The sequence below is a fragment of the Hirundo rustica genome, chromosome 11 (assembly GCF_015227805.2).
Source record: "Hirundo rustica isolate bHirRus1 chromosome 11, bHirRus1.pri.v3, whole genome shotgun sequence".
In the NCBI taxonomy this organism is placed as follows: Eukaryota; Metazoa; Chordata; class Aves; order Passeriformes; family Hirundinidae; genus Hirundo; species Hirundo rustica.
In genome coordinates, this window is record NC_053460.1 from 10,072,693 (window position 1) to 10,089,059 (window position 16,367).

General features: G+C 40.7%; 1 long non-coding RNA gene across 2 annotated transcripts; it reads left to right on the top strand.

The window, feature by feature from the left end:
- Positions 1-143: 143 nt before the first annotated feature.
- LOC120757858 (uncharacterized) lies at positions 144-14,115 on the top strand. 2 transcript variants are annotated; one of them, XR_005702696.1, is made up of 8 exons: positions 144-206; positions 1,003-1,052; positions 1,531-1,658; positions 4,147-4,207; positions 5,264-5,368; positions 6,057-6,221; positions 6,436-6,567; positions 13,894-14,115. It is a non-coding gene; the product is annotated as an uncharacterized LOC120757858 (long non-coding RNA). The 2 variants fall into 2 exon arrangements; XR_005702695.1 differs by lacking the exon at positions 144-206 and adding an exon at positions 518-759.
- The last annotated feature ends 2,252 nt before the right edge of the window (positions 14,116-16,367 follow it).

Below are 16,367 nucleotides of genomic sequence, written 5' to 3' on the forward strand. Positions count from 1 at the left end.
GCGGCAGGACCGAGGCCGGCGGGGCGGGCGCTGCCCGCCGTACAGCGGGGTAACGCGCCGTACCCTGCCCTGCACTACAGTACCCATCAGGCCGCGGCCCCGCCGGTCCCGCCCCCGGCCGTGCCGGCGCATGACTGGCTGTTCCACCGCCGGCGGCGGGCGCTCCGCTTCTTCCACGGGCCCGCGGACCTGTCCCTCAGCGCGGGGTGCGGAGGGGCGGTGGCAGCACGGGCGCGGTTACGGCGGAGTCCGGAGGCGGTGCTGACGGGACAGCGCGCGGAGGCGCTGCGGGCCGCGGCGGCCGTCCCCGGCCCGACCCGACTGCGATGAGCCCGGCCCGGCTTGGCCCGGCCCGGCCCGGCCCGAGGCGAGCGGAGCCCGGCCCGAGCGGGGCCCGCGGAGCCGCTCGGCGGCGGCGCTGCCCCGCCCCTGGCGCCCCCTGACGGGCGGCGCGGTTCGGCCCCGGCCCCGCGCTGGTCCCGGCGGCGCCGGGCGGGACTGGCGGGGCCGCCCGGGCTCGGCTCCTCCTCGGCGCTGCTGCCCAGCCGCGCTCGGTCTGGCCGTTCCCTCCTCTGTCCTCTTGCACTTTCCTCGTCCCCCGTTTGGTTTTTTTTTTTTTTTTTTTTTTTTAATTTATTTACTTATTAATGTGCGGTGTGCGGAATTTCGTCTCTTTAAGCTCCATGCGGTTTTGCCCTGGTAAACGAGACGGGTCCATCGCCGGCTCGCACGCTCCCCTTACATGCTCAATCCACACAGGTGTGCACTTTCATCAGTTTTCGACTGCACGGTGTCACCGGTATTTGTCCCCGGCTTCATTATAGCGATCGCTCTAGAGCACTGCATTTCTATCTCCACTCGAAAGCTCTTCTGTCATAATCCTTTGACAATCCCCCTTGTTCAGGGAGTGAGATATCATCTGGTCAAGATTTATACATTTAACACTCATTTTATATGTGAGTAGAATAACTAACTGCTTTTCCGTGCTCCTTTTCTTTGTAGGAAGAAGTTTTAACCATCTTCCCATGGCATCTGACTTTTTTGAAGAGGAGGTAAGGTTAACGTCATGTAAAATTACCCTCTTTATTTCTGATGTTCCACTAATCTTTCTTCTGTAGGCATACATTTGGAAACTGTGGTGAGTTCATGCATACTTTCATGCCTTGCAAACATAATACCAGAGCTGATTAATAAACGGTAGTGATAGGACTCTTATGCCGTCAGGATTGTAAGTGCCTATCAAACTGACATTCTCACTACATTATGCCACTATTATATTCTTTGCAGTTTTAAAAGAACTGTAGATAATTATTCAAGATATTGAAACATTTAGTTTATAGTTCTATTGCTGTGGTTGTCACCTTCACTTTATATCAAATTTGAGGCTCATTTCTTAAGGATGTCTCTATTTTCTGCTTTATTTGCACATTGATAGCTCTATGAATGACTGAATGACTAGTCACAGCAACTTTTTCCTCTGATAGCAGCATATTAAAATGTGAAAGCCTATAAGACTAATCTGCTTTGCAGGACTTTTCAGCCACTTGATTGAAAGGAAATAAGAAGTTTGCTTCAAGACCCTTACGTCGTTCGTCAGTTGTGTTAACAAACATTGGGCTTGAGGATACATTTGCTGCTCCTCTGCATTTTTGCTGAAGGTATGTGCATTTGAAGGTGTGGATGAATTCTTGGTATCAGGAGTTTGTGTGTTTTGCAGCTGCCAGTGAAACTCTAACAACAAATCTAAGTGCAACTTGATTTTAAAGTTCTGGACTTTGTATATTTTTCTCATAAATTTTTTGGAAGACTAATTGTTAATGCAATGGAAAAAACACTTGCCCTTAAAATCTTATTTAACAATGGGAAGGATTTACATGCTGGCTGTGCGCTCTTCACTTTATTTAAATGTAGGCATGTGAATTTAGATTTAGCTTCTATAAATAAATAGTTAAAATCCATGTTTTTATAGCCTTCAGTCTGATGGGCTAGTCCTGCAAAGCTATTAAAAGGGTCTTTGGTTAGTTTAGTAGTTGAACTCCAGTAGGGTTTGTGGTGTGAGAGGAACTTGGATTTGAGATGACTGCACAAAACGTGACCCAAAATATAGCAATGTTTGAATTTGCATATATTTTTTTTCCCTACACTGGTTTCTTTTGCATAATTTCATTTAGATTGTGCAAACATGGTACAGCATAAAATGGCTTAATAAATTAGCGCATGAATGTACAGTAGGGATCTGCTGAGATTATTTTCTTTCTGGGAGAAGCAGAATGATCCTGAAAGTAACAGCAGACTATATTTTAAAGTATGGCTGTTGGTAGGCTTTAACTGTAAGTGGTTTGGTTCCAGGTGGCTTGTAGTGAATAGAATTAAACTTGGCTATCTTGGATATGATACATCTTAATTTAATGAATTTAATAGCTACTTTCTGTTGAAAGTTTAAAATCTAACGATCCTGTTTTTATTGCACTCTTTAAAGATCTAATCGTTCTCCTGTGTGTCTGAGATGTAAAACTTAGTGCAAGGAGAGGCAACAGATTGGTTCCGTCATAGGATTTTGTTGGGTTTTTTTGAGAGTACTTAAAAGATTATGATGGATAATGCTGTCTTGCCAAAGAATGCCGACACAGGTGTTCATCATTATCTTAATTAAGATCCTGAGAAAATGTCATCTTTCGGCATGAATTATGAAGGGAGATGCATTAGGAGATCATTTCAACTTTTTTTTTCTTTTTACAGGGGTAGATGAGAAGGAGGCTTTTTTCTCAAAACCTTTTTGACATTTCTTTATCAGAATACCTGACCTTAGACACTGATTTTGTTTCTCCAGTTCAGTTTGTGACGATATTACCAAGAGATCTGTGTGTGATGCTGAAAAAAAAAAAAATTAACAATAATTCCCCTACAAGATACCCTGTTTCATTTAGAGCTGTGCTTTGAAAGAAAAAAAAGCTGTAAGACTCGGATGGTAGTGGGAATTGCTGCTGGAAAGATCTGATAAGAGATGTTTTATGCAGTATATTTAAATGTATTAACAACTCATAACAGAGAAAAAGAAATACATGTGAATATTCATTTTTTTTAATTAGGCATGAAGAGAAAAGAAAATTTTCTTTCTCATCTTTGAATTACTGTAGAAGTAAAACTAATTCACATGCAAAGAGGAGGGAGGGGCCTGTGTCTTTCTGTGTTAAATCAATACATAATTAACTGGGCAAGAGCTAAAAAAAAATGGTGTAAAATATTGTCTGTAAAACTTAGGGGCCCTTTCCTGCAGACTCTGCTGCAGTTTCCCTCAGGTGCAGCTCTGGGAGTCCCGGGGTCAGGCAGTGCAGTGAAAGTGCTGCTGTTTTGTGGCTCTCGGCCTGGGTAGAGGATCCCAGGAGAAGCTCTCTGGGCAGATCACCCTCAGCTGCTCTGTTGTTTCTTCTGCCTGCACTTCCTTTGCCCGAGATGCTCCTTGTTCACGCTCTCTGTGTTTGTGGTCTGAGAGCGAGGTGTAAACTCGTGAACACCTAGGATAACTCTTCTGTGCCTAACATTTGGGTATTAGGTAGGTTAGAGTTTTGGTTTTTCTCTCCAAGCTTTTCTATGTTAAATCACTTATTGTCTGCTAAAAGAAACCAGATTATCAGTTCCAGCCTTTTTGTTGTTGTTGTTTTAAATTGCTTCAGCAACCTTTTTAGTGTGTGGAATAAAATACAGAAGTGCAGCTGACAAGCCTTTCAAGCACCTAGTTATTGTACTGAGCATGTAACTCCAGAGATCTTGACAGTATCATGGGAGAACCTGAAACTGTATTTCAGTTCCCTTGAAGTTTCCTGTAATTAACTTAAATGGCACTGTTTGCTTGAATTTGTTGTCATAGTATGGACTAAGTTAAGAATGTCTTTAGGGTTTATTTTACTTACAGTTCCATGGACATATGCAGAAAATAGACTGAGTGAAAAATGAAGAACTGCTTTCTTTCATGTCTAAAACAACTTTTTCACCTAAAGCAAGCCACGTCTACTGTTAATTGGCTCTTATAGTGAATGAGGAGAGCAGCTCAGTGGGAAGGGTGGCTGTGGCTCCCTGTGCCGTTTTATGGGATGTACGTGAGCCCATAGCTTCCCTCATGGTGGCAAATTCCCTTTTTGCCTGCAGGTGCTGCAGTGTGGTGGGAGCTCCTGTAGCTGGAATCTGGCCCCCAGTGTGGGTGTTAGAGGTGAGTGACTTAATAGCAGTGTTGTGTTCCAAAGATTTTTGTGCTTTATCTGCCTTACTTACATATATTTGCAGTCCTTATGGCTGGTGTTTGCAGGAGCTCAGCAGTACCTCTCTGAGGAGAAGCATAAAGCCAGCTAGCCTTTCTCCCCTTGCACCCAAGGAATTCTTAACAGTTCATAATTCCCGGGGTTTTATTAACATTAGAGCTTTTTAGTCTGTATTCTTTCATGTGGGTAGTGCAGATGTAGATGGTTCTTGAGGCTGTTTTTTGCAGATTAAAATGAATATATTTGTAGAACCAGCTTTTTTTTTTCTTTTTTTTTTTTTATAATATAAGTCATGGCTTGAGGAAAAAAAAACAAACCACTTGGACCTTTCAAGGTGAATATGGATCACAATAAAAGAGTTTACTGTACTAATAAACATGTGACTGATGACTCTTCTGCTCTTCCTGAAGGGGATGCACCTTCCTGAGCAATATCTTTTTTCCCAACTGAGCAAAAATGAGCTTTTTCTTTTCGTAAGCACATATTTTTCACAGTATTTCTTAGCGTTTCTAGCACAGATCAAGAACACAGCATTTACCTCTGAAATATTCTCTGCTGACATCTACAGAAATTTTCATGCCCTTCAGATTTAATTTTGTGTAGAATAATGCATGGTATAATATGTAGGTCTTGTGTTTTCAATTAAGCCGTATTAGGTAACTGTGCTCTCCTTTCATATCCCATAGCTAAGTATCAATATCCAGATGGCAGTGTGCTGGGATAAAAGATAGCTACAGGCTTGGCTGCTACTGTAAAGCCAAGAACAAACATTTTAGCCTGTGTGATAAATAAAACCCAGGTTGAGACTCTCGGCGCATTGGAGTTGCACTAAATAATTCTACAGCGCTGTTTATTACTGGTTTCATTGGATAATATGCAGCTGTAAAACCTGCTTGAAGCTTTTATTAAGAATACTCTGTCATTATAAAAAGGTGCCTACGAGTTCTTTATGATACTGGCAATGTGAGAATTACTTTGTTTGTGCTGACTTTCTGCCTTTTATTTAGGAAGGACCTTGCTGTCTCCTAGCTCCTGTGGGCCTTAGGCTTTGTGAATGTCTCTTGGGAAGAGGACAGCTCTGTAGACCCTAAGTTTCAAAAGTAATTTTAAAGGTATTTTTTTCCTTTATGCTTTTTCTTAAGTTTATTTCAGTATTTAATTTATTGCTTCAGTTGAAATTCAGCTGGATATTCCCTGTAGTATACACTGTGCTACTGTGTCCCTAAGTAAAACTTAAGCTGAAGTTGTCCAGGTAGTTCTTTAAGAGGAGGCTGCAGAAGGGTGGAGGGACTTTTAGACTGGCTGAGAAGGGATGGTTGGTAGCAGGCAAGGGGCTAGACCTGGGTTTGTTTTCTCCTTGCATTTCTGGCACATCCTGTGACCTAGATTTGTTCACGTAACCTCAGCCTCACTTTACCTAACAGGAACTCTGCTTGTCTCAGAAATGTTCAGATGTAAATTGGTGTCCATGCTCATATAATTGTTAGAATGTTGTGCTTTTGAGCAAGAGCAAGTGATTAATGCTGTTACTGGTTCATTAGCAAAATGCCATTAAACTTTGCCATTTAAACTCAGATTTCCATAGGCACCTGTTTGTGGTGCACCTCCTGGAACATGCAGGATTGAACACCATCCAGTGGGATTTAACAAACATATTGGATCAATGGGTGAAGAAATCTTTGCATTGCTCAGTCTGTAATCCTTGTTTGTCAGAGAAACATGCTGTCTGAATTAGTGACAGATACTATATTTTTGTTCCATCCCCCATTCTCCGTATGTTCCTTTTTCTTATTTTTATAGGTTGCACCCAAGGGAGAAGCAGGGAGATCCACAGTGGGGAAAATGAACCCAGCAGTCCATCCTGTCCTTTACCTGCCTGACTATGGGAAGAGACCTAGCACAAAGCCAGAATGCAGCTGGGCTTGCAGTCTTTTTAACCATATTAAGTCCTGTTCAGAGTTAATGGTAAGTAATCTGCTATGAGTATGATATGATTCATTAAGCAAAGCATTACAACACGGGCACTTTCCTTTGTGGTGCTGGGTTCAGTCACTTACAAAATGCAGAATTAATGTTTCCAGATACATCAACTTTATTCCAATTTCTGTTGAGAAACTCGCACAGTGCAGGTGACTAGAACTGTAATAAGTATGTTCCTTTCTATTTTTGTCTTCACCAGATGAGCTCAGTGAGATTGTCTCAGCAATGCTGAAGAAGGGAGGGGCAGAATTGGAAGGCAGGAGCTGTTTCAAAGCAGGATTCTTCATCTTTCAGTAATGCCCAAACATGAAGACTTTATAAACTTCATTAGGTAGAGTATTGCTAATAGTGTCATGTCAGTAATGTTGCATGATGTATTATGCCATTGCTATATTTTTTGGTGATCATGTGGAGCTGCATTAAATAAATGAATGTATACCAGTGACTTAAATGAACGTTATGAGTGAGAGCACTAAATGGAGAAGGTGGGTACTAGAGGAAATGCCAGTAGCTTTTTTTAAGCCGGTGTCTTTCTTTTTTTAGCTCTTTCCATAACCAGTAGTTCTTTTGTTTCTTGATAAAGATGGAATAAAGAAAAATACCTTTTCATTCAAGAAATTGAATCTAGTTCAACTTCTTAACCAGAAAGACTTCACAGTCCTACTAGCTGTTAGAGCATCATATTGCTTTGTCCAGCAGGAAATTGCACTCACGGTGCTGACCCATTAACATCTGTAGTGCAGCAGCGTGTGCTGCTCTTGCTCCTCAGGGCTTGTGAAATGTCTGCTGTGGCACAGCCCTCTGTGACCTCTTGCACTGAAGGATGGAATTCGTGAGTCCTTTTCTGTCTGGAGCTTGTGGGAGCTCCCTCCTGAGCCAAATAGTTCTGAAATACTGCAGAAAAAAAGATCTGACAGTGTTGTCTGGGAGATGTGACTGACTTAATTATTATTAACATTTATTAAGTGCCTTACAATGGAGTGGAAGAGCCATTGCCTTCATTTTTACAAATAGGAGAACTGGCATGTAAAGAAGAATGAATCTCTTCTATCTTCTGCAATTCTTGACCCACCTAATTAGGTGATTGTCACAAGAAATGAGAAGCTGGCTCAGGGGAATGGCACGGGGGAAGCTGCAGACACGTTCCGTACGCGCCGCGCTTCTCCCTCGCACAATGGCTTAGTGTGGGGAGCGGGGCTTCCCTCTGAGGGTCTCTGGGCCAGGGAGGAGATTTAAAAGGGCTGAGAGCCTGAGGCGGTCTATTGGATAGCTTCATTATAGATCTCATCCAGGGGAAAAGTGGGGACCTGCAACTCATTTCTAGGAGCTACTCTGGTTTTTAGCAATTCCTCGCCCACTGCCTCCTCCCGCTTCCTTTCGCTTTGGAGTGGCCTTTCCCCACAATAAGCTGATTCTCTTCATGGCTGATATTTACACTTAGTTAGCCTCTAAGGCACTAACTGCTTCTTCTGGTCTAAGACTTCAGTTTCTTTTTTTTTTTTTTTTTTTTTTTTTAATAATTTATTTTGCTAAGAAAGGGAATCTGTCCAGCTGTTACAAACAATAATGGTTTTGATGTATATCAATAAAGAGTTAGAGTTGTATGTTTTCCATGTAGAAGATAAAGAGACTTAAACCCTGCTTTATAAGAAGGCAAACCTTGGAGAGGTTTACTCAGATGTACAATATGCCCTATTCTATCATTTTTAAAAAACAGTACTAAGGGATTTTTTTTCAAAAAAAGAGAAAATAATTTCATCTCTTTGGTTGCATTTTTTTCTTAGTCTCACAGTTGTAAGATAAATATTCAGAATTAGGAGTTGCTAAGGCTAATGTGATTAAAATGAGTATGTGATAACAGGCTCTGCACGTTAAAGATTAAGAGCTCAAATTATAGACTCCAGAGGGAAACACTCCATGAGCATTTGTAAATTTTGTTTGTGCAAGAAATGCAGGCTTAGGCCTACGGTTGCAGTTGCACAACAGTTTTATCCTGTTGTATCTGCAGAGGAGTCTTTCAAACATTGTAGTGTTGGGGTGAAAATGTAGGGAAGTAGGGGGACAAATGAGGAAATAATTTTGGTCTAAGCATTAGTGTTACTCTGTAGAAATAGATTTGTTTTACACAGTTTATTCACATTTACAAAGGTAGGTTATAGCATTCTAAGTGCAGTAGTTAATCCTTTATCTATCAATTGAACCTTTATACAGATGTAATTCTATATACAACATTTAATCTTTGAATGCAAGTTGAAAATATATTAGCAATTAATTTATATAGGTTATGACTTTCTTTCCCATGTACTTTGCACTGGTTCCTACTCTAAAGTTGAGTCAGTGTGTGCTTAATGAAAATTAGATGTGAAATGTAATATGTAGAGGACAAAGAAATGTTGAAATCCTTATTGCTCTTAAAAAGACACAGGTACCTCAGATAATTCTCCTTTCCTAATCTCCTAAGAATTTGATGCATAATTCTTATGAGCAATTTGGAGTGAATAAAAATATTTTTAGAAGTAGTATTAGTACCAGATATTATTTCTCACCTTTTATGAAGCATAGTTTAGTTTTAAAATTTAAAATCCTTTGCATATTGAGAGGCTAATTTATAAGCAGTCTTCCCCTGAGAAGGAAAAGCGCCTTGGACGTTTGTGGAGAGGCAAGCTTTGTTGTTTTATCTGTGAAATTTGCTAATTTTACAACCATTGAAATAAAATGTTTGTTTACATAACAGCAGTGGCATTTCTCCTCCTCTTCCTTGTGGTTTTATCCAACTAGATGTTATGAGTGGCAGTTGCAGTGACTGCTAAGTGTTTAAATGATGACACCATTATGTGAAGTGATTTTGAAATGAGAGATTCCAGCCAAGAATTACATCTGCTCTCATCTCCTTCAAATCATACTCTCTGGCTGTGCAGATTATGATTGATTTGTTTGTGACAGATTGCAGGAAACAGTCATTGATTTTTCAATATTTTACCTTAAAATTATTTACAGTTGTAACCAAGGGGAGGTATTTCCATGGGCTGTCAGCCCCTGAAAGACTGGGATAATATTCCCTGCTCCCTGACAAGACAAATTACCCGTAATGAGTGCAGTAGCTGAAGGGTATACTTTTATTTTAAAATATGTCAATAACCCAGTGACTAAACGAATATTGATTCAGCATAATGAAGCCTGAGTAATGTGAAAATGAGCTCTTCAAGGAGCATGGTAAAGACTTTCTTTTTAGCTTGTAGCAAGAAGCTTTTCATTCTTTACTGTTAGGTAGTTGAAATGTGCAGTCTGAAACAAGTCATCCTTAAACATTGGTAATATGTGGAGTAATGTAACAAAAGAACTGCAGGGTTTTTTTCTGTTTATTTTTTTCTTTTTTTTTTTTCTCCAAGTTCTTTTTTCTTCAATATGTTTCAGTAGATCAAATGCTTAAAGAGGACAATGCAAGTTATCTAGGGTAGAGACAGAATTACTATTGGTGTAAATGTCTTTTGCAGTAATATTCTTAAGCTAGCTTAATGGCATTTTTAATGTGGATTCTGAATATGGGCATGGAAATATATCTAAATAAACTGTAGATTTGATTTCATGTTATTGACTTCTTGACATACTGATGCGTGTTCTGTGTGATCAGTCTAATATTCTTGTCCTTCAACAGTATAGAATGGCTGGTTTATGAGCACCTAGATATACTGTGGTATAAAACTTAGTTACCATAATGCACATTTTTCTTTCCATAGCATATAACACTGCGTATTTCTTACCAAATGAGAATTCTCAAGCAGTAATTCATTTAAATTACAGTAATTTATGCAGTGCCATAGGTGTGGTGTGGAAAAGCATCTAATAGATTAATACGAATGTACTTCAATTGTTCAGGGTAAGGATTAGATTAAAGACCATGTTGAAGTACAATTTTTTTTTAACATTAGAAGTATTGAATGCTAAAAAAAAAAACCAACCAAACAAAAAAAAACCCACAAAAAAACCAAACCAACAAAAAACCCACCCTATCATGTGAAAGGATCAATTGGTCATTTGTATTCAAGAGCATCATGCAACATTGGGAAGGCTCTGCAGAAGCACGGGGTATAAATAGCCATGTCATCCATAGACAAAAAGATATTTTCTTGCGGTGTTTGTGTGTAATGTGTCAATTATGAAATAATGTCATTGCCAGAAGCATTTAGTGAGCATGTTTGGGCATGAAGACGACTTTCCTTATTTTCTGAGGACTAACTTCAATTACATCCAACTAGCTTGATGTTTTCCTATCAGCACACAGGTGATTTTTTTCCAAATGTCATTCCTTTAGCACTAGAAACTATTTCAGGAGGCACTTGAGAACCGGTAGCATTGAGAGTTAAATGGCAACCCTGGAATGTGAGATATGCTCCTGGTTTTGTTAGTTTTCAGAAAAAAAAAAAAAAAAAAAAAAAAAAAAAAAAAAAAAAAAGTGTGATGTACTTTTGAGTGGGTAACAACTGTAAGTAATTGTAGTTTTGAGAGGGTTTGTGCACAGCACTTGGGATTTCCAAAATATTGGAGAATTAATAATGGTGAGACAGTAATAAGCTGAAATATATAGCTGTGACAACAGGAGAATTTGGGGCTCTTGCAAATGTTACAAGAGATGTACAAATGTTGCAATGTTGAACCTTAAGTTCCTGCTCAGTGGCATTTTAAACACCTCGAGTTCTCTGCCTGTTCTTTGTTTCTGTACCTTTTTGTTTCTTTGGCCGACAGCAGGAGATGGAAGGGGAGGATTCTTGTTCGGTAGCTTTCCCACAGTAGCGAGGAAGAGGGAGACTGTTCAGGGCTGCGTGCCAGCTCTGGTGTAGACTGAAGGGCAAATAAATGTTTGTTTTAACAACATCTCCTTTTCCTGAATAACACTGCATGAGCTCATGGTACCAAACTGAGTAACAGCAGATACTGCTGGAGGTACTGCTGGCAGTGAAGCTGAAGTGGGCTCTGCTTGCAAGGCGTTTTTCACTTGTGAGACAGGCAACAACTCCGGCTTTGCTGCCTTTCCCAAAGATGAGTTTGTTTATTGAATATCTGACATTCCAGCTCAGGCCTGAACCATGTGCTTGGCACTAAAGGCAAATGGTGCATTCTTGGCTTTTTATTTTAATTTGTGGGTGATACTGGAGATGTCTGATGATGGTGCCTTGGAAGCTCTGTAGTTTATTCATACATCTCTCTGTGTTAGAGCTGTGACAATTGTTAGTCCACTTTCAGATCGACTATGGAGGAGAAAATAATAGCCTTAGACAAAAAAAATCCTGAATTATTAACTGGTTAAAAGTTCTTGTGGTATTTGGGATCTTCCAGGAGCAGAACATAAGTCCAATTGCTGTTCAGTTAGGTAGAAGTAAAAGTAGAAAACACTGTGAAATTAAGATCATGGGTAGAGAACAGAATAATATAATTTGTGGCAGAGATGAGGCTGTTGGTCAGTCATGAAGGGCTAATATTTAGGGGCTGTATGTCCCTCAGCACTCAGCAACTTGCAAATTTTGACCCATTTCAGTTAATTTCACAGTGAATGCAGTGCATCAGTATGTTCTTGTAGTGGATGTTTTTGTGTGACAAATCTGATCTTGATTCCGTTTTGAATAAAGTAGCAACCAAAACCAGTGGTGGATTTTTATTTTGCTTTTTCCTATTTGCTCAGCCTCTATCTATCTGCTCTACAGATCAGCCAACTAAAACAAGTTTAGTTTAGAGTGAGAGAGGAAAGCATGTTGATGTAGGTGATGGAAATTGTGCTTACTGGCCGAGCCTTCTCTATGCCACCTCCCTCCCACTGCCAATTTACTTACTTGAAATCTAAGAACTAATATGTGATGGAACCCAAATCAGAGCAGTCTGCAAGTGGGCAGACAGCACTATGTCGAGTTTGCTCATCTAAATGTCACAATGACTTGAAACTCTTTGTGCCCTAAACTGCGCTTTGAAGGTGTTGTTTCTTTTTGTTTAAATTTGTGCACAAATTACTGCTTTCCCAAAAGCAATTCCTTATATGTGACTATTCTATTCGTTTGGAATGACCATTTTATGTACTAAAAGCTGTCAGTAGTGCCGATAGTATCAGTCTTTGGTGTGTTAGCATATGGTTTATGGTGAACTGTAAGACTGAGATAACCCTATGAAAATATGGGAGGGATCCAAGATGCTGTGAGAGTCTTGCTTAACTGCAATGGTTAAAAAGGCATGGCTGACTTAATGCTTGAGTGTTGAAATCTGTGTCTGGAATTATGGAAACAAGTTGAGAAACATCAACAGAATTGATTGTTGATTATTTTCCTTTTTAAGAGCTGGGAAAAAGATGTATTGTGCTTTTCTGCGGTCTTTAAAGGCCCGCAGTGTCCTTTTTTTCTTCTTTTTGTTTTCTTCTGTTAACTTATCTTTTAATATGAAGTGTCATTCCCAAAATGAAGTGGTGTCCTTGGGTTGGTGGCAACAGCTGGAGTTGCAGAATTCATAAATAATTCAGGGAGGGATAAAGGGTAGGGGAATTTTTTTGTCATTTGAATCTTTATTATGTGCACACATTTCATTTTAGATATGGCATCATTTGAATTCATTCAGTATGATGATTGCACTGACCTGTCATATTTATTTTGATGTCCCTTCGAAGGACCATATGCTCTGTCCTCGGCATGAAAATGATGCAAGTTGCAAAGTGAAAGGCAGCTCTGTTCCTGTAGGGATGAAGCCCCTCACTTCCCGTTGTCACGTCAGTGGATGTACAGCTGCACTGCAGCAGAGAAGGTGGAGTTGTTATGTCAGTGCAGTGGCTAAGTGGCAGTGTAGCCTAGCAAAAGGTGGAAAAAAGGGCAAAACCCATTTGCATCAAGGTATTGTGTGGCATTGAAAACTCAGCTGTCACTGAGGGCCAGTTGGTGTGAGGAGCCTGGCATGTGGAAGGTGGAAAGGATTAAAGCCAGCTAGAAATCTGCCAAGGTGGAGGTGTGCCATGGTAGCTTTAATGTGGGAATACAATTAATTACTCTGTATGTTGGAAGTGGGGTTGCTATGCACACAACCTCCTGGGGTTGCACGGGACTTAGTCTGGATATGCGAGGCTCAGAGCTTCTTCTTTGCCCAGTCTATGTCCTCCTTTCCTCTTGAAGCTGCTTGCTTACTCAGGCAAAATTTTGGGTAATGTTTTTTGGGGGGGAACAGGGGGAGAATTATGCAGTTGTAGTTTGCCTCTTCATTAATTCTGCTGTAACCATTTAATCTGGTCCTTCATTTATTTCACTGGTATGTTCCTGTGGATGAGTGGTACGTTTTCCAGAAGTTACAGGCTCAAGTTCAACCATGTCCCATAAGTAATGAACTGCATGATAATGAGTAATAAATATGGGGTCCCTACTGGCTAGAGCACTGGCTGGTGTTAGCAATTCACAGTTGGTGGATAACAGGACTCTGGTACCAGGACTTTGTTACTGTTACCTTTGTGTGTAACATTAACTCCAGAAGATTGCAACCACCTCCATATTTTCATGGTGTAAGGTGTGAATTTGTATGAAGCACATGGTCCACTGTGCTCATGCCAGGGGCAGAAGGCAGCCAATTAAGTGCAGGCTAGTGAAATACAGTAATTAGGAGCTGTGAATAACTGTATGCAAAATTGTTTCTTTTCTAGATCCTGCCATCAATGACTGAGCCTCCCTGAAATCTTCTTATCAGTTACTGCCAAGATGAGAAGGATAACGGGAAGGAGGAGTGCTTAAGTGGCTTTAATGACAGTTAATTTCATCTATTTATCAAATGACAGGTTGTTTTTTCCTCAAAACTTGATTGTCATGACAAGATGCTTTTGGAAGTCATCTTTCTAAAATAAAGCTGACAATTTTTAGGCTACAAAGAGCTATTGTATCTTTCTGTAGAATGTTGTCATTATGGTAAACTGCTGGAAAGTCTATTTCCGAGGTAATTTGACTTGCATACTTCATTCGTTTATTTGAATGTCTGTTGAATGCCATGTGAAAAGTTTCTTGCCAGAGTTCTTTTATTCAATGGAATAGTTATTGTTTCAATGCTAAATTTATTGTTGTCTGAATTACTGTTGCCCTAGCTTCCTGCAAAAATGTTTCTTTTTAGTAATTCTTAAACAAATAAGGAGTGAATGAGGTTTTGTTCCCTTTGTGTGTTGATCAGCATATTTTGCTTTTCAGTGTCTTCAGTTTTTGGAATGACATAACACAAACAAAGGTGATTTGGTTTTTGGGGTTTTTTTCCACAACAGCACATCTTTTGTGCAATGATTTTTTTAATATATACACTGCCAAGATACAATTACTGGAAAGAGAGAGAAGCTGTTGGGAATGTCATGTTATGCCAAATTAAGAATTATTAGCTCTTACTTTCTGTGCAATCTCTTCGACTAGAACTCGACCTATTGCGTCTGGCATATACTTTGACTCTAGTGGAACTAATGTGTCCTTGGAGTAGCATTTCAGAGTAACTTCAGATTCATGTTTTTTTCACAAGTCTGCTTTAAACTGCTGGGATTAACTTCAGAGAAGGCGAGAGATACAGGCTTCTTTGTCAGCAGCTGTGCTGCTTAAAGGAGGAGGCTTCATACACGCTTCTTGCTCATTCTCTCCCTGCTAGGGAAGCAAACTGAAATGTTTCCCTGAGCACACCCAGACTTACTTCAGCCAAAGTTGATCATGTTATCAAATATTCGTTATCCAGCGCCCTGGGTCACTTTGATGACAGGACAGGGCATACACAGACCAGCTGTGCAGACGTCATGTCTGGGCAGGGTGGGGTGTTGACAAGAGTGTTGCTGAGGGTTGGCCCTGGTGTGTCGCCCTTTCAGCAGGTGCACTTACATCTCTCAGATGCGTAGAAATTAGATGTGTTAGAAAGCTGTGCAGATCTGTCATGCATAATATTCACATTCCAGGGACATCCTGGATAATGCAAAATAAACCTGTGCTCTTTGACCTACTCCTTGTGTGTGCCAGTGTGAGGGGAGAGAACTGGTGTGAGTGTGTGTACATGGCAGACATCTACTTCAGGAAGATGTATCTGGTTGAGGTGTGGGAATGATACAAGTGTTTCCCTTGTCTAGAGAACACACTTTTTACTTTACTCATCAAAAAGGCTGCCTCGACCAACACATGCCTCAGGAGAACTACTTTTGACACATGAGCTGCCTTGAGTGGAGAAAGCAGTGGAGTGGAGAACACCTCCAGCAGGAGTGGCTGCGTTTGCTTCTCTGCAGTGTTGAATCAGTAGATGCTGGAGCATGGTGAGGCATCCAAGCTCTTGCTATTCCCTGTGCCAAAATTAGAATGGTATGGATAATCTCTAGTACTCAAAGACATACTGAGTAAAAGCAGTGCACTGAACAGCTCCTTCAGCACTGACCCTTCTTGTGCAAAGGCTGGGGAGTGTAGGTGCTTTCCTGGAACTGGCTTGGGCATACAAAGGGCAAGAGGTTTTCTCACATGTCAGGAACGTGAGAGCAGCAACAGTGCTTGCATCTCCTCTCGGGGCACTGCCAGGTGAAAAGAACACAGTCAAAGAAAGGACTGAGCCTCCAGCTCAGTTTGGGTGTCATCCATTTTCTTTGATTTGTCCTTAAGGTTGAAGGATGAGGAAAATACAGTGCCATCCTGTACATATGGAAGGGAGGAAAATAACGTGCCAGGTGTGTAAGGAAGGGGCAGGTGTGGCTTCAGGTGTGAGAGCTGTGCCCTGTTCCAGCAGCCCAGGGTTGAGCCATGGCTGAGCTCTCAGTGCTGGGTTCAGGAGTGATGTGCCTCCCCCAAAAGACTGTCATATGTCTCTCCTGACCATGAACTAAGTGCAAATGAGCCTCCACAGCTGTCTGGACAGCCCATAATTCATATAACTCTTTTTATCTTAAAATAGACTATTGTAGTACTGAGACTGAAACACTTAATGAAATGCTTGTGATTGCCTAGGAATCTATTTACCTGCCTAAGTGATAATACACAGTTAAACCAGTACTGCAGAATAACGTCTTACATAGAGCACTGTCATGGATGTTAAGCTGATGAGTAAAATTTTACACCCAAGCACTTAAAACGATCAAACTATAGTTAAACTGCCATACTGTTTATGTAGGGCTAAAGAGACAAC